This window comes from Lontra canadensis, unplaced genomic scaffold (assembly GCF_010015895.1).
Source record: "Lontra canadensis isolate GAN:19392208 unplaced genomic scaffold, GSC_riverotter_1.0 scaffold48, whole genome shotgun sequence".
NCBI classification, from domain to species: Eukaryota; Metazoa; Chordata; class Mammalia; order Carnivora; family Mustelidae; genus Lontra; species Lontra canadensis.
Genome location: NW_022631042.1, coordinates 8,331,808 through 8,356,337, shown reverse-complemented (window position 1 = coordinate 8,356,337; position 24,530 = coordinate 8,331,808). Strand labels below are relative to the sequence as shown.

At 40.5% G+C, this 24,530-nt stretch overlaps 2 long non-coding RNA genes across 4 annotated transcripts in view; both read right to left on the bottom strand.

The window, feature by feature from the left end:
* Nucleotides 1-24,530, bottom strand: part of LOC116876888 — a 51,877-nt gene that overhangs the window by 24,190 nt on the left and 3,157 nt on the right. Inside the window, exon 3 of one of the 3 annotated variants that reach the window (XR_004384480.1) lies at nucleotides 4,682-5,266. The exons of 1 other annotated variant lie outside the window; for it this stretch is intronic. This is a non-coding gene — a long non-coding RNA (uncharacterized LOC116876888). Of the gene's footprint in view, nucleotides 1-4,681; nucleotides 5,267-20,287; nucleotides 20,573-24,530 lie in introns of those variants that run through there. One more of the 3 variants, XR_004384481.1, reaches the window with a different exon arrangement.
* On the bottom strand, nucleotides 3,779-4,671 carry LOC116876887. Its single transcript, XR_004384479.1, has 2 exons — nucleotides 4,351-4,671; nucleotides 3,779-4,183 (listed from the first exon to the last, which is right to left on the bottom strand). It is a non-coding gene; the product is annotated as an uncharacterized LOC116876887 (long non-coding RNA).

Sequence of the window (24,530 nt, the reverse complement as noted above, 5' to 3'; positions counted from 1 at the left end):
CAAGTGAGATCCAACAATTATGGCTGATGTTAAATTGGATGAGTCTTCTCTGTGTTGAAACAGGAGACAAATGCTTTATAAGACTGTATGAAGGCTTAGGTGTGAAAAAAAAGAAGCAATTATTTTTGCTTTATTTGGCATTGGGCAGGCTTTGGCTGGAACAAACTGTATTTAATTTTCATGTCATGCCGTATAAAGAGAAAAAACTTGGAGAGTGTTCAGAGGAGAGCAGCAACTGATTAAAGGTTTGTAAAATTAGACCTATGAGAAATTGTGAGAAGTGGGCATGTTCAGTCAAATGCAAGACATTCAGGCAGGATGAACAATTACCTACAAGTATGTAAAGAGATGGTTCCCAAGCCTGAGGTTTAGGTTAAACAGAAAGTTAAATCATAGGATTAAGAACACAAAACAAAAACCAGAACAAGGGAAGTTAGAAACTAAATATTGTAAGAACAAACTAAAAAACTTTTAAGAAACTGATGAATGGAGCAATCTATAGTTTGAACTTCTGCAAAAATGATTATGAAAACAATTCAATGTTGTACTTAGTTAAATAGAAATAATTTAGAGGGCGCCTGGGTGGCTTGGTTGGTTGGGTGTTTGCCTTTATTTAGGCTCAGGTCATGATCCTCCTGGCCTGGGATCAAGCCCCCAATCGGGCTCCTTGCTCAGCAGGGAGCCTGTCTCCCCCGCTCCCTGTGCCACTCCCCCTGCTTGTGTTCTCTCTCTCACTCACTCTCTCAAATAAATAAATAAAATCTTTTAAAAATAATAAAATAAAAAAGTAAATAATTTAGAAAATAGAGAAAGCATCCAATGGATAGCATTAAAAAGTAAAAATCTCTGAGTGACATAAGTCAGACAGAGAAGGACAAATCTCAAGATTTCACTTACATGTGGAACCTAAAAAAAATAAAACAAATGAACAAAACAAAACAGAAACAGATCATAGATACAGGAAACATACTGTTAGTTACCAGAGCTGGGAGAGACTGGAGGGGTGCCAAGCAAAATAGGTGAAGGAAATTAAGAGATACAAACTTCCAGTTGTAAAATAAGTCAGTCAGGATGGTGTAATGTATAGCACAGGAAATATAGTCAAAAGTATTGCAGTAACTGTGTATGGCGACAGATGGTAACGAGATTTATCATAGGGATCATTTCACAATGTACAAAAATACTGAATCACTACGATATACATGTAAAACTAACAGGGTATTGTTGTATGTCAATTCTACGTCAATTAAAAGAAAGTAAAAATCATCAGCTCAAGTATGAGGAATATTTTTAAGGAAAAAATGTATCTGGCGGTCTTCTTTAGGATCCAGGATAACAAGAACGGAAAGGAGCTCTGAGAGTAAGTCTTTGTGCGCCTAAGGGTAGTTCCTCTGCGTGGTGGGGAGGCAGCGTGGTGAGCAGTTTCTCTGGCCTCCTGGGGAAGGGGAGGTTTACCAGGAATCCTCCCCATGACACAGTGATTCTCTCCAGAGTGGTCGTGAGCTATTAAATTATTGTTTGTCCAGGGGAAATAGTTCTCTCTCTGAAGTATCTTCTGCTTTTTGGCAATCTTATTGGGCACGGCATGTAGACAAATATTTACTCTCCAGTTCATACTCTTTACCCCTTAAATGCAGGGGAGAAAGATGAAACCACAAAGTGTACACCATCTTTTACTTTAAAGCGGTTCTATTAGCCTGATGATAATGTTTTTCAACTTAGAAATATAATCTAACGATAGTCTCACTTAAGTGTTCTAGTTCCCTCTCTGTGTTTGCCACTTGAACCCTCTGGTTACTACGATTCCAACACCAATCACAATGTGTGTATGTTTTCCCCACACTAAGTAATTCTCAGACCCCAGCTGGGTGTCCTGCAGTTAGTTCAACTTCATTCTGACTCTACCTACCTGGGATAGCTTCCCATCCCAGTTAAAGATTCTGACTGGCAAGACTGCCCCCCATTCAGAGTCAATCGTAAGTCCAGGTTGTTTCGTGGGCTTCTGACCGATGAGCTCTCACCTAGAAGTTCCCACAGCCCCGTCACTGGATTCGATTAATTTGCTAGAGTGGCTCACATGAGGAGAAACATTACTTACTGGATCACCGGTTTATTTTAAATGGCTAGGACACCTCCAAGGAGCTCTGATTCTTTCCTTCCCTTATGCCAGTTCCACAGGACCTCCCTACAAGACACCTGACAAGTTAGTGATCAATTCAGTTAATGCAGAATTCTGCTGATTATATCACAAAAGGACCCAGATCCAAGTTGTAAAATCAGGCAACATCCGCAGATGTGCACTATCTTTGAGGATACCACCCCTCCCCCCACCAGCTCTGGTGATAGAACAATACGTTGCAGGGTTTCACAGGGCCAAGTCCTGTCAGGACATTGTGAGGAGGCTGTTAACAAGATCAAACAAAGTCCCAGACAGCACCCGTGTCTGTTGGGCCTAAACAGATCAGTGATAAAGCAAGTACGGTATCTGTAACATATTTAACTACTGGTGAGATCCAGGTTAAGAGTGTTTACAGAGTGGTTCACTGTACTAATCCCTTCATTTTTAAAAAATAAAAAGTGGTGGGGCACCTGGGTGGCTCAGTGGGTTAAGCCTCTGCCTTCGGCTCAGGTCATGATCTCAGGGTCTGGGATCGAGCCCCGCATCAGGCTCTCCGTTCAGCGGGGAGCCTGCTTCCCCCTCTCTCTCTGCCTGCCTCTCTGCCTACTTATGATCTCTCTGTCAAATAAAATCTTTAAAAACAAACAACAAAAAAAACCAACTCTGGATCTGCTAAAATATTTCAACAAGCAGCTGGTGAAACCATTCCTTAACATGCAATATGAAAGCGAATTTTTTCAGTAATATACATAAATACATAATATACAATAATATCCATCAGACTAAATTAAAAAGTCTAATGTAACAAGTTTTATTTTAAATATCAGTATTTATAATAAGTTAGAAATTATATCCTCAGTAAATATTTAAACTCATGGTAAAAATTGGGGGATGTCAACTTAAAATTGTATAAAAAGGTGTACAGTTTTTCCATATTCTCTTGGAGGGAGTCACGATTTTTTGAGGGTCATTGTTTTAACCTATAAATATTGAATCCCGACCGTTTCTGCCTCCGCAGGGCACACAGAGTGAGTGCTCCATTCTGGGCATCAGAGGGGATGAACGACTAATGGCGGGGGCGAGGGGAGGTAGGCAGATTCAGAACTGAGCTGGGGATCTGTGATGCCCCTGTGTGATGTGGCCACATGAGTACCCTCTCCTGGTGGCTGCGCCTGGTGCTCCTGTCCTTTGTTATAACTCACCACTAGTTAACAGAGGATGAGGCAGCCAATGAAGCCTAGGGACCTTCAACATCCAACTGAATCATTCCCGAGTGACCAGAGCAGTTCAGTTCTGCATCAAGACTGACAGTCAGAGCCTCCTGGGGACATGGTGGCTTTCCTTCTCTTTGTCCCCCTTTCCCTTCCCCATTGCCTTTCAGCCTCTTAGAGTGAGCACAGGCATTGCCGTGTTCTCCCAGTTTCACCCACATTTAAAGTGAATGTTGACTACCAAGTAAGGGAGTTGTTAAACCCATCTGCCAGAGACAGAGAATGTGGTGGAAAGACATTTTTCCACCCCTGGGAAGGTGTATGCACATGTTCTCAGGTAGATGTCATGGGACCAGGGACTTGGTTTACAGCAAAGATGCTAAGCTTCTCTGTCATTCCACGCTCTCATTCTGAGGAACGATCTCAAGCAGTAACGCAGCACGACTCATTGCTGTGCAGAGCGCCTAATTTTATTTTTTGGAGGAGCTTCTCCCACCCTGTTGATTTTATTTTGATCACCTCCCATTTGTGTTCTGTGTTCCACATTAGGATCCGAGTAGGTCTCTCTGCAGCTGGCCATTTCCCCGCAGCCAGGATCCTAAATGCAGACTGTCTGAGGTCTCAGAAGCTCGCTCGGTAGGGGCTGTTTGCATGGTCTTGGAGTGGTGTTGCTCCATAGCGTCTGCTGGGTCTGGCCTGGCTGCTTTTGGCTCTCAGCCTACGGCAACGGCTGAAACTTGTTGGCCCTTCTCGCCCTCTTCTTTCTTCTGGAAGTGGTCATAACTTTAGGAGAGTATTTTTTTCTTGAACTCATGTGAAATGATCTTTTTACCTTCTTGTAGATCTTTAGCACCTGGTAAGGCAACAAGGTGAGCCCAGAGGGCACTGAGGTGGAGGAGGGAATGGAGGCTGGGTGGAAAGTGGGGGGCTAAGGAGGAGAGGGAGATTATCTGGGGAGGGGATGGAGCGGGGAGAGAAGATAAAAGAGGGAGAAGAGAAGCTTGGGCAGAATCATCTGACCTTGCTAGCGCCTCTTGATCTGGATCGAGACTGGTTCTTCCTCTTCCTCCACCGCTTGGTGTTTGTGGTTTGTGACTCCCATGATTTCTCTACCACTTTCGCCATGTTGCAGCTTCTCTGGTGTCTACTCCAGGAGTCCCGTCCTCTGTATATATACCTCTCCGGGGACAATGAGGGTTCACGCCCTCTCAGCTTTGTTTGGTCAGCAGGGCACTCACCACAGCCAATGGTGGCCCCAGGGAGCTTAGACATCACAAAGGTCCACTCCCAAGGGGTGGGGAGGCAGGGACTAAGATCCTATAGCTGGAAAAGGCAAGGGCTAAGAAGCCGCCTTACTCCAACCTGCCACTCCTCTTTGTCTCTCCCAGGTCAATTCTGGTTGTACACATGACAGAGAGGGGTGCTTTCCCCAAGTCATTCCCCATGGTTCATTCGACTGGCTCCCACTCTTTACTGTTACCTAGTAGTTTTGAAATCATCTCACCTAAAATCAGCCAGAATGAGGTATGGCAGCCTGCTATGAAGAACCTAGGTGTTCTTCAAAGAATTAGGGCACAGTGTTGGAGGCACGATGTCCTTCACTGCCTGGTCAGACAAGAAGGCTGTGAAATATAAGTCAGGGCCAGGGAGTGTGTGTGCATGTGTATGCACTAGATGACTCATTCATAGGAAAAAAGATTAAAGTTATGAAATAAGATTAAATTTAGGAATACATTTATATTTACATATATATGATTATCTTTTGGAGATCAGGTGGAAATCTTTGGAAGAACATCTTCAAAGGGGCAAGAAGTTTAACTTCAAGTTGTGGGGATGGCGGAGAATCAGAGAACAGAAGTAGGAGCTCACTTCCGAACCAGGGCTCACTTTTCTCCCCATCTGTACCTGGCCTCTCTGCAAACAGTAGGAATGACATCTACAGAGACGGAGAGTAGATGAGTAGTTAACTAGGGCTGGCAGAAGAGTAGGGGAAATAAGGAGTTACTGCTGATGGGTGTATGGTTTCTATCTGGGGTGATGAAAAAGTTCTGAAATTAGATTGTGGTAGCAGTCATACAACTTTGTGAATATGCTAAATACCACTGAATCATAAAAAAAAAATACTGGGGTGTGATTTAGTTATATTAAAATATGATTGTGGGGCGCCTGGGTGGCTCAGTTGTTAAACGTCTGCCTTTGGCTTAGGTCATGATCTCAGGGTCCTGGGATTGAGCCCCATATTGGACTCATTGCTCAGCAGGAGGCCTGCTTCTCCCTCTCCCACTCCCCCGCTGTGTTCCCTCTCTCGCTGTCTCTTTCTCTGTCAAATAAATAAATAAAATCTTTTAAAAAATAAAATAAAATAAAAATGATTGTAACTACACAGAGAGCAGAAACCAGGTGAGGGCTAAAGCTCTAGACCTCAAATGGATACCTGACACTATGAAATTTGTTTGTTTTTAAGCTTTTATTTATTTCACAGAGAGAGCATGCACAAGCAGGGGAAGCAAGAAAGGGAGAGGGAGAAGCAGGCTCTCTGCTGAGCAGGGAGCCCAATGCAGGGCTCCATCCCAGGACCCTGGGATCATGACCTGAGCCAAAGGCAGACACTTAACCACCTGAGCCACCCAGGCGGCCCAGAGTCTATGAAATCTGGAAGACACAGGAAGGGATCAAATGAACTAGGCCTTTACTTTTTCCATGGCGAGAGGTGGCATTTCAGGAAGAAAAAAAACAAAAACAAAAACAAAACAAAAAACAGTCTTTTGTGAAAATCTGGGAGGAGAAGAGGTAAAAGAATAAGACTGTGGAAGGAAGGGAGGGAGGGAGGGGAGGGAGGAATAAGGCAAGAAGAATCAAGTGAGAAAATGAGGAAATGCCCACAGGATCACTGTCTTATAGCTTAAGTCCGGAGACCTCTGTCATCTGTTTGCATGCTTATCTGTAAGGAACTGAAGTAGATAGACCAGGGCTGATCCTTTTCCCAGACTGATGCCTTTTCTGCCCCAGCCCCCAATTTGGTAAGAGTGAGCTCTACTGACACCTTCACTGAAGACTACTGGGCAGTAAGAAGTGCCTGTCTGCCCACAGTTGATGACCCAGTTGTAAGGCAGACAAACAGTGCAGCTAGGGATAGGCGCTGTGAAGGAGAAAAGGAACAGAGCCTGCTATGTGAACTACAGACTCAGGTTAAAGATAACAGAATCCTGGGGCACCTGGGTGGCTCAGTAGTTAGGTATCTGCCTTCGGCTTGGGTCTCGATCCTCGTGTCCTGGGTCTGAAACCCATATGGAGCTTCATATCGGGCTCCCTGCTTAGTGGGGAGCCTGCTTCTCCCTCTCCAGCTCCCCTGGACTTGTGTTCCTTCTCTTGCTATCTCTCTCTGCCATAAATAGATAAAACTTTTAAAAAATATATTAAAAAAAATAGATAACAGAATCTCATTCCTCACAGGCAAGAATAAACAGTTTTGCACCTCTCTTGTCACTACTACTGTGAGGTAAATTAAAAGTAAAACAAAGCATGTAAGATCGAATAGACCGTATAATTGCAATGTACTAAAAAGACATAATGAGATTAGGATCCAATAAAAATATACCAAAATAGTGGTATTTTCATGGTTATTTCTACTGAGTCACAATTCCCTTGTTAGATCTTAATTCCCTAGAAAGCCGGGTGATTACTACTAAAATAGGTAGTCAGTAAATAATGTGGTGACTTGCAGGAATGAATAAGTGTATAAAAAAATGGATCAGTGGGTTTGTGTTCGTGTGGTACAATTATAGATGTTTACTTTCCTGTTTTCCAAATGTGATATGCTTGTACAAATGATTATACATGTTGTGTTACTGTTTCTGGTACGAGCTGGCTCACTGATAGTGTATATTTAGCCCTTCTCCTCTGAGAAGGCCCCAATACAATGATAATAAAGGCATTTCTTATTTTTTTTTTAAGATTTTATTTATTTATTTGTCAGAGAGAGAGAGAGAGAGAGAGAGATCACAAGCAGGCAGAGAGGCAGGCAGAGGCAGAGGGGGAAGCAGGCTCCCCGCTGAGCAAGGAGCCCGATGTGGGACTCGATCCCAGGACGCTGGCATCATGACGCGAGCCGAAGGCAGCCGCTTAACCAACTGAGCCACCCAGGCGTCCCGCATTTCTTATTTTTTAAAAAAGATTTTATTTATTTAAGAGAGACAGCATGCACACACAGCAGGGTGTGGCAGAGCAGAGGAAAAAGGATGAGCAGATTCTCTACTGGGCACAGAGCCCAACCCCTATCTCCATCCCACAACCTTGAGATCATGACCTGAGCTGAAACCAAGAGTCAGACACCTCAATGAATGTGCCACCCACGGGCCCCTAAAGGAATTTTTTAAAAAAGGTGTAAAACTCCATGAAGAGTATGGCACAGAACTTACATTTCTGGAAGAGAGGAACAGCTCCTGAAGAAAGAGGGCAAGAGACAGTATAGTACAGAATATGCTGAGGGAGAAACAGCCAAAAGGACAGCCGCTCTGCTCTGCAGAGGCCCGGAGTGTCTCAGGATTGGGAAGCATCAGGTCCTATCAAGGTCAAGGCAATGAGAAGATGGGTATCCTAGAACTCAAAGTAGATAACTTTCTACCAGTTCCGTAAGTGACTTAAGAATGGAGAGGGGGAAGAAAAGGGGGCAGTGGTCTGCTTTTCAATTATTTTGGCTATTCTTCTTCTTCTTCTAGCAGAGCCCTGCCCACCTGGAACTGAGGTTGCGTTAAGATCCCGGAGAATACTGCGGCATCATGCAGGTGCAGACTGAGTGGCCTCACTGAAAAGGCGATCTTGAGACAAAACCTGCCTTCACATGGGGCACTTTGTCCTCTGCATCTTCTAAGTTTAACTCCTGCCCTGCTTCATTTTCTCTTGCAAAAGATTAAAAGTAGCCCAGGTAGCCATTCCAAAATAAAATCTTAGAATTCCAACAAAAGGGATTAGCTTTATTTATGGAGGTTCCAGAAAGTTAAACTATATACAACGGGTAGGAATTGGGGGGGATACTTGGCTCAGTGAAAGAAATAACTGTCTAAATACGAGGGCAGGACAAAAATGGGACAGATTACCTTGTGATGTAGCAAATCCCGATTCACTGAGAACCTATGAGCAGGCTAATCAGGGTTATAAAACAACCGTCAGCCTCATAGCCCCAGTCAATGTTATTTTTAGTATATGATAGGAGAAGACAGACTTTGTCCTTTTATTTTTTTTTTTAAAGATTTATTTATTTTAGAAAAAGAGAAGTGCGTGGTGGGAAGGGGTAGGGGGAGAGGGAGAGAGAGAATCTCAAGTGACTCCCTGCTGAGCACGGAGCACGAAGCCCAAGGCCGGGCTTGATCCCATGACCCTGAGATCATGATCTGGGCTGAAACTGAGAGGCCACCACTTAACTGACTGCACCACCAGGGCACCCCTTATTTTTACTTTATTACTTAAGTAGTCTCCACGCCCAACATGGGGCTTAAACTCATAAGATCTTGAGATCAAGAGTTGCACGCTCCACCAACTGAGTGAACCAGGAGCCCCATGAGACTTTGTCTTAATGTTCTTAGTTATCCACCATGCAGTTGCTCCTTAGTATTCCAGACACTTCTTCGCCAGTCCCTAGGCTCAATTCTGCTGGTCACTGCACAGAATGACTGGTAGAGTCTCTATGAAAAGAACTATTTACTTGCAACATTGCCGGAGGAGGTGTGAGAGGGGTAAGCCTTCTGTAAGAATAACCATTAGTTTAGTATCATGGTTAGCAAGAGCTTAGCAATATTAAAAAAAAAAAAAAAAGACTTTTCCCTTGCTTTTGCCTCCGTATGTGTGGTAAAATCTCTTCAAAAGAAATACTCATTGGACATAAACCAAGTCAGTTATGTAGAGTCATCTACATTCTTGATCTTCCTTGTGATTTCCTTTAAGAAAGGAACTCCCTTAGTTATACAAAGACTCAGGAGACACTCCGAAATTACTTTTTTCAGGGCTTGATTAAATTCTCAGCCAAAGGTTAATTTCTTTCCAGGCTTGGTCTGGGGGTTGAAGGGCTGTGGGAGTTCTAGGGGTACAAAGATATATACCAGATACAGTCACTTTGCTAAGTTGCTGAAGAGGTGAAGCTGGCAGGAAGTTAAACCCATTGACCTTGGCTCTAACATTCAGTTATTTACTCATTTCTTTGGTCCACCTGTCTCTACCTTCACAGCATCACGAACCTGAGTTTCTGAGAAGAAGGGTTTCCCTTCTTCTACCAAACAATTCCTTACACAGTTGTAAATGATTTTTATAAAATGTAAATTAGATCCCAGGGCTTGGCATGGTCTGGTCCTTTCCTACTTCTTCAACCTCAACTTGTACTCACTAAATCCTAAGTATAGAGATATTCATTCAGTTGTAAACAAATATTTCTATAGTGATTATTATGTAACATAACACTGTTCTAGACAAAAGAAAAAAATCTTTTCCTCTGGGAACTTCAGGGCCTTTGAACAAGCGCTTTTTTTTTTTTTTTTTTTGCCTAGAATGTTTTCTTTTCACTTCTCATTCCTTTTCTGACTGTTCTATTTAAAGTAGCTTCTTTTCCTCCACTGAAGAACTGTTTATTTTCCTCGTAACTTGTATCAGAGCATTGTATTATTGTATTTTATCCATATTACATATATGTTATATATCATATATATAACATATATGTAATATGATAAATAAATGTGTGTATACATATATAGTATGCTATGTCTGTATGTAAATAAATAAATAAATGTGTGTGTGTGTGTGTGTGTGTGTGTATAGTGTGCTATGTCTGTGTTTGTAATATATCTATCCCATGAGGCTAAGATTATGTTCATTTAGTCTATCACTGTATACTTAAAATTTAGCATAATGAGCATATGGTAGGGCCTCAAAAAACATTTGATACTAGACTCTGGGTAGTAATACATAGAATTGTTAAATCTATATACACCTGTATAGTGTACACCTGAAACTAATATAACCCTGTATGTTGATTATACTTCAACAACAACAACAACAACAAAAGAATAAAGACTCTGGGTATATTTTATTGAAAAGATTCACTGATGACCATATCGCCTATTATCTCTATCCTTTTATATGTACATTTTAGAAAAAGGTAGAAAAGTCTGAATTGTAATTTACTGGCAGTCAGACTGGCTACCTGACCTATCTTGTTCTTAAAAAAAAATGAGCTATTTGATAAATACCATGAAGGCTAAAACTCTAATTCTGAAAGACTCCATTGCTATCCTCAACTTCTCCATATGGTGCTAGCTTTTATAACAATCTAAACATATAAAAAGTATATATAGTTCCAAATATTTATCAGCCTACAGCAATATGATTATTAGTCATAAGTGAGGAAAAAAAAACACCCATGTGCTCAACCGGACAAACAGGTTTTTGAGTCTATTAGAGTCCAAAGGTGGCAAAAGTGTAGTTAAAATGAATAGAGCAAAATAAAAAACTGTTAAAAGAACAGTGGTGGAAGCTGGAAAAGAAAGTCCCTTATGAGAAATGTGCTTCTATGGGACAGTAGATACTATATTCTAGACCAAGTAGCTGTAGGTCACAGACTGCGTGTGTTGGTTACAAAGGGGACCAAATTAGAGATGATGGATGGGTCCTTATAAATTTTTTTTTTTAAATTTATTCGACAGACAGAGATCACAATTAGGCAGAGAGGCAGGCAGAGAGAGAGGAAGGAAAGCAGGCTCCCCGCTGAGCAGAGAGCCCGATGTGGGGCTCGATCCCAGGACCCTGGGATCATGACCTGAGCCGAAAGCAGAGGCTTTAACCCACTGAGCCACCCAGGTGCCCCGGATGGGTCCTTATAAATGTAGTTCCACTACTGGAAAGCTATGCCAAGCACAAGCTCTATGATCAGAGGTCAGTAGCATATTTATTATTCTCTCCTACATAAATTTCTTCTCATTCTGCTAGCAAATTACAGTGAATATTGAAAATATATCCACAAAATATAGAACTTCCAGACTAGATGTAAGAAAAAAGATTTAAAACATTAGGGTATGCTTTTACAAATGGCCAGTCCTCTACAATGGGTAAACTGCTAATGCAGTTATAGCATACTGGGGTTCCACATAAAAGTTTATTTTAAGAAAGGGTTCTATTACTTTAAAAATTCCAGGAGCTAATTGTCTAAAGGATGACAGAGCTATTACAAATACATCTGAATTTTCAGAAAAGTATTAGTACTTCAAAATGCTTTAGTTGACTTGCATAAATAAGGCCAGAAATGATCAGATATTCCATACCCTACAAAGACCTAAAATAACAAAAATATACAAAAGTATTTATATACGTTAATTGTATTAATATGTAAATATATTTTGTGTTAATATATAAACACAATAATTTATTAATATGTTAATTAATATATTACTGACCTGGTTTTATATTAATATATTAGTTAATATTAAGTAATATACTAATTAACGTACTGCTGACTTCTGGATTTTGCGGAGCCACACACAGGTTCCAAAGACATACACTGAGTTTAAGGTGTTACCTCTGGCCTTGATCACTGTCTCAGTTATACTATTTTGGAACCTCAGGCACATAACTAATGTGTAACTTTTACAAAAAGACTGCTTGTCTTTAGCACTTGAAGATTAACACAGCCAGAATAATACATGCATTGGCTACAGTCCTCCCTGCACCGACGATCAGCCTTTACACAGCTATGAATTCTGTTGGTAGGACCCTGTTTCTGATTTTGGCTCCGCTTCTGCCTAATGGGGTTCTTAAACATAAATTTTCCCCCCTAAAACTGTCGCATATCACCACCCTGTTTTGAACTAAAGGTCAAATATTTCCCAATTCCTCTAACAAAAACTACACCAAACACAAATGTGAACAGATGGTTTTCCAACTATACTGCGTTTAAGAAATAAAGTACTGAGAAGCTAAGAAATCTCTTTAAGTTAAAATAAATTATTAAATACAGAGACTACATAAAGACAGGACATATATAATGTGGACTCTTAAACATAAACCAACTCTTCAATGGCTCTCATTCTGTAACTGGGGTCTCCAAACTTTCTGACCATGCACCATGTGTTAGTTTCCAAAGGCCGCCATAACAAAGTACCATAAACTGGATGGCTTAAACGACAGAAAAGCATCTCACGATTTTGGAGGCTAGAATCCATGACCATGGTATCAGCATGAATGGTTCCTTCTGACGGCTGTGAGAGAAAGATCTGTTTTATGCTTCTCCCATAGCTTCTGACGGTACGTTGGCCATCTTGGACTTCCTTGATTTGTAGAAGCATTAATCCAATCTCTGCCTTCATCTTCATATGCCATATGCTCTATTTTATAAGGACACCAACTGTATTGGGTTAGGGGCCCACACTACTCTGGTGTGATGTCATCTTAACTACTTACATCTGCAAGGACCCTATTTCTAAATAATGTCATATTCTGAGGGACGCCTGCGTGGCTCAGTCATTAGCATCTGCCTTTGGGTCAGGTCATGATCCCAGAGTCCTGGGATGGAGCCCCGCATTGGGCTCCCTGCTCAGCAGGAAGCCTGCTCTCCCTCTCCCACTCACTCTGCTTGTGTTCCCTCTCTGTCAAATAAATAACTAAAATCTTTCAAAAAAAAAAAAAGTCATATTCTGAGAGACTAGGGGTTAGGACTTCAACATGAATTGTGGAGGGACAAAATTCAACCCATAACACACCATAAGACGTGTGTGTATTTACTTATTCATAAATTATTTACATCCACTACTGCATTAGGAATTACATACATAATAACCCCTGTTTAATTGGAAAATTTAAAAAGATAAGGCAAAGGTTAATATATAAGTGGTAATATTTTCTTTCTGAACCCTGACAGATTAAGTCTTGCAGCCTCTCTGGCTTACACATAAGTCACCCATCTCAAGGATAAAATCAAGCTCTTTGGCTTAACACACCAAACCCTCTGCCCTCTGATACTTCACCTGCCTCGTCTCCTGTCACCCCCAACGTATCTGGCATTCCAACCTGTCTGAACTATTTGCAGATTCCCACATGTGCAAGGCTCATTCTCGGTTCAACGACTCTGCACATGCTGTTTCCTATTTCTGGAATGCCCTCATTCTCTTTGCTTCCTGTAAACGCACAGTGAACTCCCAATCATTTTCTAAAACTCAGCTCAAATGTCATTTCCTTTGGGAAGCTTTCACTGAGTGTTCTGGGTAGGATGAAGGACTTCCTTGGTGCATATAGTACCTTGTTCCTGTCTCTATCATGGCAAATCTCTGTTCCCCTACACGTGGTAGGCTGTGCTGGTATTTGACCATTTTGACCTAATAAAAAACCAAAGCAAATTCAGGTGGTTCAACTTAACATTTCACTGGACAACAAGTCTACTGAGAGGGAACTGTGTTTTACTCATATTTGTATTTCCAGTGGCTAAAATGGAGTTTGGTACAAAGTGCTTAATACATGCTTCTTTGAAATAAAGGAAAGTCTTACTTTAACACCACAAACAGTCCTCTTTCAGATTTTCCTTTTCGAGAGTGGGTTAAGTATTGACTTGATCCCTCCTATAAGTATAAACATTGGTTTACATTTCATTGGCTTTAGTTTAACAGTATTTTAACCCATTTTCCCCCCTTTGGCATCTATGTGTGTGGCAAATATCTCTTCAAAATAGACTTTTAACTTTTAAAAATAGAGTAAAAGAAAGAAGAAGCTACCTAAATACTATTTTACAACCAATGTCAAAGTATTTAATGATTTTACTTTCCAAGTATTATTATGCTTTCAAATAAAAAAAGTAGTCATAAATAGGAATATAAATAAGGCAGCTAAACAAAGACATTAGTTGTGTAAAGTGAATATGACGCTTTAAATTCCAAGTTTTTTTTTTTCCAACAGTTTTTTAGTAAGAGCAAAAATAAATCTAATTTCAGAATTTCAATTTTTTCCTATTATTATTTGGTTTGCAAAAAGCTGTGAGGGATGCCTGGGTGGCTCAGTCTGTTAAGCATCTGACTCTTGGTTTCAGCTCAGGTCATGATCTCCGGGTCATGAGACCAGCTTTGCAGCGAGCTCCATCCGTCCACGCTGGTCGCTGAGTCTGCTTGGAATTTTCTCACTGCCACTCCCTCTGCCCCTCCCCATCCCTCTCTCTAAATGAATAATAATAATAAAAAAGCTGTGATAACTGGAATGGTGTTTAAGTATCACACAGATAGTCAAAAGGTAAACGAGTCTTATATGGCAAGCAGACTATTCAGCTAAAGTCAGGAAGCAGTACATGGTGAAACCATGAGCAATTAGCAGGAAGTGAAACACAGTTACATGAACATTTTTCACTCTTCCTCATTAAAGCCCTTAAATTAGTAAGATATGTTCACTGACTCTTCAGCATGCTAAGGTAGTCACAAACAACACCTTTCACAATCTGGCCTTAGCCCATTTGAGAAGCTCCTTTCCTTTTATGATGGTTCATGTCCTTTATACTTGAACTATGATGTTATATAGAGAGTATCACATTTAACATATGGTTCCTTATCTTCTTCCAAATGTTCTTTCCTCAGCCTCAAAAGTCCTTCTCCATCTTCTTTGTCTACTAATCTTTAATCGGCTTGAATATTATCTTCTCCAGGATGCTCTTTTCTGTTTCTCCAGCTAGAGCTGTTAATCTACCTTTTCTATCTTCCACGTACATAGTTCATGCTACCACTGCATTATTTTAACCACAGTGCTAGAATTTACCTGTTATGCCTCTCTTTCTTTCTTTTTTTAATTTAGAGTCAGAGAGAGAGAGAGAGAGCGAGAGAGCGAGCGCACACATGAGTGGTGGGAGGAGAAGGGAGATGTGGGAGAGGGACAAGCAAACTCTGCCCTGAGCACAGAGCCCCATGTGAGGGTCAGTCTCATGACCCTATGATCATGAACTGAGCCGAAGTCAAGAGTCTGATGCCACCCAGGTGCCCCTGTTATGTTTGTTTTCTTAATTATATTGTCATGCTATGCTGGCTACACAGAGATACTCAATACTGTTTGTTGTATGAATAAATGAGTAACAAATGAGACGACAGTCTTGAATAACGAAGCACCAATGAAAGGCTTATTGGAAACGTATCTTGTGACTAGAAAGGAAGGTCTGCTACATGAGGACAGGGACCATGTCTGCCTTGTCTACTGCTGTATTTCCAGAACTTAGCCTACTGTCTGGGATCATGCTTAATAAGTATTTGCTAACTCGGGGTTCCTGGCAATTCAATCTTGGGGTTGTGAGTTTGAGCCCCACATTGGATATAGAAATTACTTAAGTAAATAAAAACTTAAAAAAATAAGCATTTGCTAACTGAACACAATGTACATGGAAAATAAGAAAAAACGGACTAATAATTATTTGAAAATAAACTGAAAAAGGGAATCCATAAAACGTAGTAAGAGAAGCGCCTCTAGTTTAAGTGGTAGTAGACCAAGGAATAAAGAAACTGCAGAAAATAATATCAATGATCAGCAGAAAAAACCTTTTTTTTAAAATTACTAAACACATCATCATAAACATGAGAGATTATTCTGGGGGGCAGAAGAGGCAATGTGAGTTGATATAAGTAGGATTTATATTTTTAGTTATAGAGGGATAAAAGACATTATTAGTATGCCAATAGAAATAAAAATAATGATGTCCTTCATATCTTCAAACAAATCTATATCATTTGCCACTAATATGTTTGTCTTTTTCTGTTTAATACCTCTAACTGAAGTATCAGAAGTAGTACTGAATCTCAACTAAGTTATTTATTCATTTATGAGCACCACACATTATGACCATATACCTGTTGTTTACATTGGTGTTGCATTACTTTGGACTTATTTTCCTGTGATCATCTCGGAAGCACTTCCCTTGGTATGAAACTCTAGTACCTGTGCCTCTGTATTGACAGTTCACCGTGAAGAAGGTGAGGAGACTGAACGTCCGTACTCCTCATACTTTTGACCTAGATCAAGGTGATGAACAAGGGACACTGCTGGTATTTGTGAACTCGGGTGGCAAGATTACGCCTTAAGGCAAACTCCACCCAAGTTACAACAACTTTACAAAAAGAGAGTTTCTCCTCTTTGGCACTTGGACTTATACATCTATGTTGGCAAGGTTGGATATAGCAAACTTTGATCCCAGGTTTCGTGCCTTGGTATTCAAGGTTTCCAGGGACTAGATCTGTACCTTCCTTTTTCTGTCTGCTTTATCTAACAGATGTAAAACTCCCCGTAACAATAATATAGAACTTAGAATTTTTCACGCATTAAAATTAAATATAGGGAAAGATCAGGATTCAAATCCTAAGAATAGGAATTACAGAGGCATCTGGCTGGCTCAGATGGTGGAGCCTGCCAGTCATGGTCTTGTGGTTGTGAGTTCGAGCCCCATGTTGGATGTGGAGATTAGTTAAAAATAAAATCTTAAAAAAAAAAAAAAAAAAGAACAGGCATTACAATGTAAGCAGATTTAATCATAGCTTGAGTTAGATTTGAAAGTTAACTTAGGAAGCGGTGATTTATTTGATGGTTCTTTTTTTTTTTTAAAGATTTATTTTTTATTTATTTGACAGAGAGAGAGATCAGAAGTAGGCAGAGAGGCAGGCAGAGAGAGAGAGAGAGAGAGAGAGGCGGAAGCAGGCTCCCTGCCTAGCAGAAAGCCCGATGCGGGGCTCGATCCCAGGACCCTGAGATCATGACCCGTGCCGAAGGCAGAGGCTTAACCCACTGAGCCACTCAGGTGCCCCTATTTGATGGTTCTTTAGCTGTTTAATGTTACATCTATTTTTCAATCAAAGATATAAATACTTATACATCTGAGGGGAATCAAGAAGAGCCAGCACGTGAATCTAAGGCAAGATATGTATTATTTCATGGCCCTGTAAATAAATTATACAGGGGCGCCTGGGTGGCTCAGTGGGTTAAGCCTCTACCTTCAGCTCAGGTCATGATCTCAGGGTCCTGGGATCGAGCCCCACAGCTGAGTAGGGAGCCTGCTTCCCCCGTGCTCGCTCTCTGTGTGCTGCTCTGCCTACTTGTGATCTCTTTCTCTGTGTCAAATAAATAAATAAAATCTTTTAAAAATAAATAAATAAATAAATAAATAATACAGAAGAGCTTTTCAAAGTAAAATCTGTGAAACTAAAATAATGAAAAAATAACTTCGTGACAGTCATAGCTTTATAATTTTCTGGCTCTAGGTGCAGTATTTGCACAAAACTGTTTTCTTCTAACTGTGGGTCCACCCCCCTCACCCTTCGAATCTGTCAGATCTGCTTCAGGATGTTCAGGTTACCCAGAGTTTTTCTGGGCATCTGAATTATAAAGTGTCTCTGGAAGCTGAGGCCACTGTGTCTATAGGTGTATAGTGGGAGAGTATAGTGGGAGAGTGGGATACTCTCCCACTCTCACTCCTTCCCCTAGAAGTAATCTTGGTCTATTCAAAAGCACCAGTGCCCTAAGAATCTTTTTGGAATGCCTGTTTTCTGAATATAGCAATTAAATTAACTGAAACCTCTAAAAAGGCCCGGTGAATGTTTGAATTTAAAATTTTGATGCTTTAGACTTCTGCTTCCCCTTGCAAGATAGGACACATTAGAAAGAAAACTGGTTTATAAGTGACTCTTAATCTCACAAAACAAACTGAGGGTTGCTGGGGGGAGGGGGGGTGGGAGAGGGGGGTGGGGTTATGGACATTGGGGAGGGTATGTGCTGGGGTGAGTGCTGTGAAGTGTGTAAACTTGGCAATTCACAGACCTGTACCCCTGGGGATAAAAATACATTATATGTTTATAAAAAATAAAATTAAAAAAAAGAAAGAAAGAAAAAAGAAAGAAAGAAAGACAGACTGGTTTGAGGTTCAGAATGAATGTGGAATTCCAATTCAGTTTTGAAAAGTGCCTTGGAAAACTTTTCAAAGCATGGGATGAAGTGAAATGTCCACAAACATGAGGCTTTTATATAAGGCACTCAGTAAATATTATATTTCTACCCACAGTAATGGTCTGATGGTGTGGCTGAAACTATGAAGCAGAGAACAGTTATTCTGGAGGCAAAGTGCTCCTGTTCAAGAAGAAAGGAAAGGGTATGTGGTAAAGAAAGTTCACAAATTGGGTACAGGTTGGTTTTTCAATCCAGACATTCTATGAGTTTATCATTTTTCTTTATACCTCTTTGCCACACCTAGGTTTCAAAGTTATAATATACTTTACCCTCTACCCACCACTTATTAGTTAAAATAGCTCCTTCTTCCTAGAGAACTGAATAGAACAACAAAATATGATTTTCTTTTTAGAGCATTGAATAAAGCTCCTGTCATACATTTTATAGGCTTCCTATCCCCTTCTAAAATGATCTGATGTCCTTCCATATAAAAGTTCTGGCAACAAAATTAATTCCAGAAGAGACATTTATGGATGTTTTCTATTTACTCTATTTGGCCCCCTATACTCATATCTTCTTCCTGCTTTGTGGTTCCTCCTGGCTCTTCAATGAAGCCTTTAAACTGTGCGCCACTCCCTCCCTTGCAATTTTCAACTTCTTTCCCCTACTTTGCTCTCCTTCTGCTAAGCTTGAGTAGATACTCAAGCTGGAAAGAAGATTGTGGTTGAGCAAGTGGCTGGCTCATATTTATTGGAAAACAATATTACTGGTTAAGAGGTGAGAATTCAACTCACCTAAAGTGTTGAATCAAAAAAAAAAAAAGTATCTATAGGCTGAGAGTTTTCAATCTTGACCAGTTACTGCCCTTTCTTTTTTTTTTCCCTTATCCAAATTCCAGGCAGGAGAGAAAGGGGGAAGGGAAAATAGGCCAAGTGCCTCTTCCCACCCCTAAAGGAGCTTCCTGAAAACCTTACTCAAAGACTCCCACCACATCACTGGCATCTTCAAGAGTAAGGGAGGTTGGGCAGGCTATTTTTTTTTTTTTTAATTTAAACTAGGCACATAGCAAACTAAATAAAATAAAGGTTCAGATAGTAAGGAAGAAGGAGGGCAAACATACATTAGCCATCTCTGCCACAGACATGTTGCATCTGAGGTGTTTTTCACATAAATGTGGAAGATGCAGAGTAGTCACGTCACAAACATAGAGGAGCAGTCAGCTTTAGAGGTGTCCATTGGGGAGTTGTTATTATAAAACAGATCTATTAAAGTTATGGCATTTTTGAGGTTGACCAGGAAAAAGAATAATGTGAGGCACAAAAAAAGGGTCCTTGAATTGAGACTTGAGGGTTGTTGTTTTTTTTTCCCCCAAGATTTTATTTACTTATTTGACAGAGATCACAAGTAGGCAGAGAGGCAAGGAGAGAATGGGGGAAGTAGGCTCCCTACCTAGCAGACAGCCCGATGCGGGTTCGATCCTAGGACCCTGGGATCATGACCTGAGCTGAAGGCAGAGGCTTTAACCCACTGAGCCACCCAGGAGCCCTGAAACTTGAGGGTTTCTACCATTTAATAATGCCTGAGGAGGGGAGGAACCTATAAAATATTGTGAGAAGAAAGTATATGATAAATCTGAAAGTGTTTTTTGAGACATCCAATTGAAATGAAAGTGGCAGTTGAATTTAACAGATAATTCTCTCCCAGTCACCCCATTTGTTTACATGCTGTCTATGGCTGCTTTTCTGCAACAAGCAGTAGTTACTAGGAAGACCATGTGGTCTGCAAAGCCTAAAATATTTACTACCTAACCCTTTAAAATCAAGTTTGCTCATAAGTGACTCTTAATCTCACAAAACAAACTGAGGGTTGCTGGGGGGAGGGGGGTTGGGAGAGGGGGCTGGGGTTATGGACATTGGGTAGGGTATGTGCTATGGTGAGTGCTGTAAAGTGTGTAAACCTGGAGATTCACAGACCTGTACCCCTGGGGAAAAAAAAATATGTTTATAAAAAATAAAATTAAAAAAAAAAAATCAAGTTTGCTGGCCCCTGTACTAGATGTAGACGAAATTAGAACTGACAACACAGTAGCTAAAAAGGTCAGGCTTTCCCAAAACACAGAACCACCCTTTATAAGCTATAACTCAAGTCAGAAATATACATAAAGATAAGCCGGTCAATGTGATAGAGGCAGGACTTTGAGATGTCTGAACCAGATGGGTAAAAGAGATGTCTTTAAGGTTCATACAGGGTTTTATAGAGCACAAGGACCTTTATCCAAGGGTGTCAGGAACATGGACAAGGCCAGGGGATAGTATACCTGTAGAGTGAAACAGAGTGAAAATGTAGTTCAGCTCAGGAATATTGGACACCATCATGTTTAGAGAAAGCAGATTCTAAGACTTGTAGAGGTCAGCTCAAAACACTGCTAACAAACATTTATTATGGATGGAAGTCTGAGTATAAGTCGACCCCCGAACAATGCAGTCAAAAATCTGCATACAACCTTTGACTCCCCCCAAACTTAACTACTAATAGTCTACTGTTGACTAGAAGCCTTTAACGCTAACAGTCAACTAACACATACTTTGTATATTGTATGTATTATATATTGTATTCTTATAAAAAAGTAAGCTAGAAAAAAGAAACTGTTATGAAGAAAATCATAAGATAGAGAAAATACATTTATAGTACTTCACCGTATTTATGGAAAAAAATCCACATATGAGTGGACCAATGGAGTTGACGACTGTGTTGCTCAAGGACCATTTTTATTTACTTAGCATCTATTCCAGCAACTGACAAAGGTAGGGTTGTGGACTAACAAACGAACAAAACCCTCAAAAGGCACCTGACCCAAACTAAGCTATTGTTTTCTAGATCAGAAGTCAGACTGGGTTACATGACCCACAGATAAGTTTTGTTTGGCTTACACAGCTTCTTAGGAAACTTCCATTAAAAAAATCTAGATAGTTAGCAGGCTGGTCCACTTCATTTTCATATAGAACAATCAGCTAGAGCTGAGAAGCAAATGTATCTTGTAGGTAAAGCAAGTATTCCCAGTTTTCCAGTCATCACCACTTTCTATTATTACATTTATCCTGCCTTATTTTTATTACTTTTTAGCCTTTCAAGACCATTTGGCATTCAAATTTGTAACTGTGGGTCCCCGTTTTACTGTAAGGATTACAAACCTGCACTTTATATACTTCTTTTCAACATACATTTATTGAGCAGTGACCATATACCAAATATGGTGCACATAAATATAAACACAGTATTATCCCTGCTGTAGAGGAGCTCACAGGCTAGAAGCAGAGACCAACGTGTTAAATGATCCTATGCAGAATGATGATGGCACAAAGGCATGACTAGATTTTGATTGAGAAGTCAGGAGCACCACACAAGGGAGATTTTTGAACTAAATCTTGAAGGTTAAGTAGACTTTAGTATTATATTCCAGACAGAGAACAGAGAATGCACACAGCTACACAGAGTACAACTCTTTTGGGAATTACAATGGTTCAGAATGGATGAAAGAGACGGAAGCTGTAGGAGAGTAAGAAAGATAGGAGTGCTGGGGTTATATATCAAGAATGGCTTATATCTACACCAAAAAGTGACTTTTATTCCATATGAAAAAGGGAACTACTGAAGAGACTGAAGCTTAGTCAGGTTTACATTTTAGAAATACAATTCTGGTAGCAGCATGGAGGACAGTTCAGAAGATGGAAGACTGAAGGCAGAGAGACCAGTGAGTAAGGAAATCATCGACAAAGCTCAAGCGACCTGAGGCCTGAAGGCAAGAAGCAGCCGCAAGAATGAAGAGAAACTGACTAGAGATAGTAACTAATTGAATGTGGAGGATGTGGGAAAAAAAGAAGTCAAAGAAGATTCCCAGTTTGTAGGTTGAATGATAAGGAATGTAGCAGATGACACACGGGAGGATGGGCATGGGTGGCATGAACTGAGGTGCCTGTGGTTACATCCACCTGGCATCTGGAAAAGAGTCAGTAATCAGGTGCAAGGTTAAAGCAGGAGGGAATGTGGGAAGAGTCAGCATTTATGAGCTATCAGAAGACACTGTGATGCATAATATCACACAGAAGTGTGCAAAGTGAGATCAAGAGCAGTGACATACACCTAAGAATCACCAACACTTAAATGGAAAAAAGGCAGCAATGCTCAGGAGCCTGGATATGAAGAGCAGGTAGAGGGGTTACCAGGAGCATAGAGGTGAAGAAAATCACAGTGTGAGGAACTGCGGCACTAGCAAGTATTTGGTACCAGTTACATACCATAGGCTCTAGGTCCGATAGTGAATAAAGTGCAGAAAGGATAGATTAGTGTAGGGCTGTCAGATATGTTGAGAAAATTAAGAAGGGACACCCGGTTAAATTTGAATTTCTTTCTTTCTTTTTTTTTAAAGATTTTATTTATTTGAGAGAGAAAGCACAAAGTGGGGGCGGGGAGGGGGGGAAGGGACAGAGGGAAAGGGAGAAGCAGGCTCTCTGCTGAGCAGGGAGCCCCACCCAGGGCTTGAGCCCAGGACCCCAAGGATCACGACCTGAGCTGAAGGCAGATGCTTAACCAACTGAGCCCCTAAATTTGAATTTCAGATAAACAAAGAATATATATATATATATATATATTTATATACATAAATATATAAATGTAAATAGATATTTTAGCATAAATATGTCCCAAATACTGTACGGGACTCATACTAAAAATTTATTCATTGTTTATATGATATTCAAATTTAACTGGGAGTCCTATATTTTATTTGGCAATCATAATTAGGTGAAAAAGAAAGATCTAGCGTCTGGAGTTCTCCTTAGGTCAAAGGACAAGGGCATGGTATAGAGGAGTAAGGACCCTGAATATTAAAACATTGTAGTTTAGGATTTCAGAGATGGAAGGGCAATGAAAAGGATCAAGGAAGGTCCACTGCAATTTGTGACTGAAATGGAATGGAAATTCAACTCCAAGAAGAAACAGAGGCAAGAATATTGCAAAGCTCATTAGCATGGACACTGAGGTTAAAATGCTGGCAGAAGAGTAGAGGGGATGAACATGAAAAAAGTATCAAAGTCTTCATTAAGTGTGGCAAAATCACCAGGAAGTTGGTGGAGGATGGTACAGCCATACTACAAAAATCTGATAGAAGGGAGGGCTTTTGGCATGATATTGAAAGAGTAATAATAACTTGAAATTCAGTGATGTAGAATTGGGGAAGTGATCCCCAGCTTAGTGAGAACAACTTTCAAATGTACAGACTGTCCTCAGAGTTTCAAACAAGATTGAGAAGCAGAATATACAGTAGTATGTTTCCAAAAGAGCTGTCATTATTGAAAAGGGAATGGAAAGGCAGAGATTATCAGTGAGTTGACAACAACAACCAAAAGCAAAAGAAATGGGGATAAAGAGAGCAGGAACAGATAAGATATGAATCTAGTCTTGATGGGTAAGAAAAGGTAGGCTTTTCTAAACAACTGAGACCTGGCTTGAGCTGAGATCCAAAGGATGTGATTTCTCATAGGCACCTCATGTTCATCAGGTCCAAGGTCAAGGAGTAGCCCAAACTTGTCACTCTTCCCCAATGTTTCCTAGTGCAGTGAATGGTATGACTGTCCATTAAGGCATGCGGGTTAGAAATATAGGAGGCATTCATGGTATCTGCCTCCATTATGCAAACCATCATATAAGCATCAGGTAAAAAGCATTCCAGGCAGTGGAAACAATCCATGCAATATTCTTCTTTTTTTTTTTTTTCCTAAGATTTTATTTATTTATTTGACAGAGAGGAGAGCACAAGTAGGCAGAGCACCAGACAGAGGTTGAGGGAGAAGCAGGTGCTCTGCTAAGCAGGGAGCCTGATGCGGGGCTCGATCCCAGGACGCTGGGATCATGAACTCAGTGGAAGGCAGCCACTTAACCCACTGAGCCACCCAGGCATCCCAACATAGGCAATATTCTTGCGCTGAAAGATAGCACAGTGCAATCTAGACACTAAAGAACTTTCACCTTGATACAGAAGAAGAGACTAGTTCATGATGCGTCAAGTAGGTCATATTAAGGATTTGTACTTTATTCTAAGAGCAAGGAAAGCCACTGGCATGTCTGAAGCAAGGGAAGTGATATGATCATTGGCATGTCTGAAGCTAGGGAAGTGATACGATCAAATTTAAGGTGTTTAAAAAGAGCATTCTGGGTAGAATGGAGAACAGATTTGAGAAAACAAGAATATAAAGAAATGGCAAAAAAGGCCAGTGTAG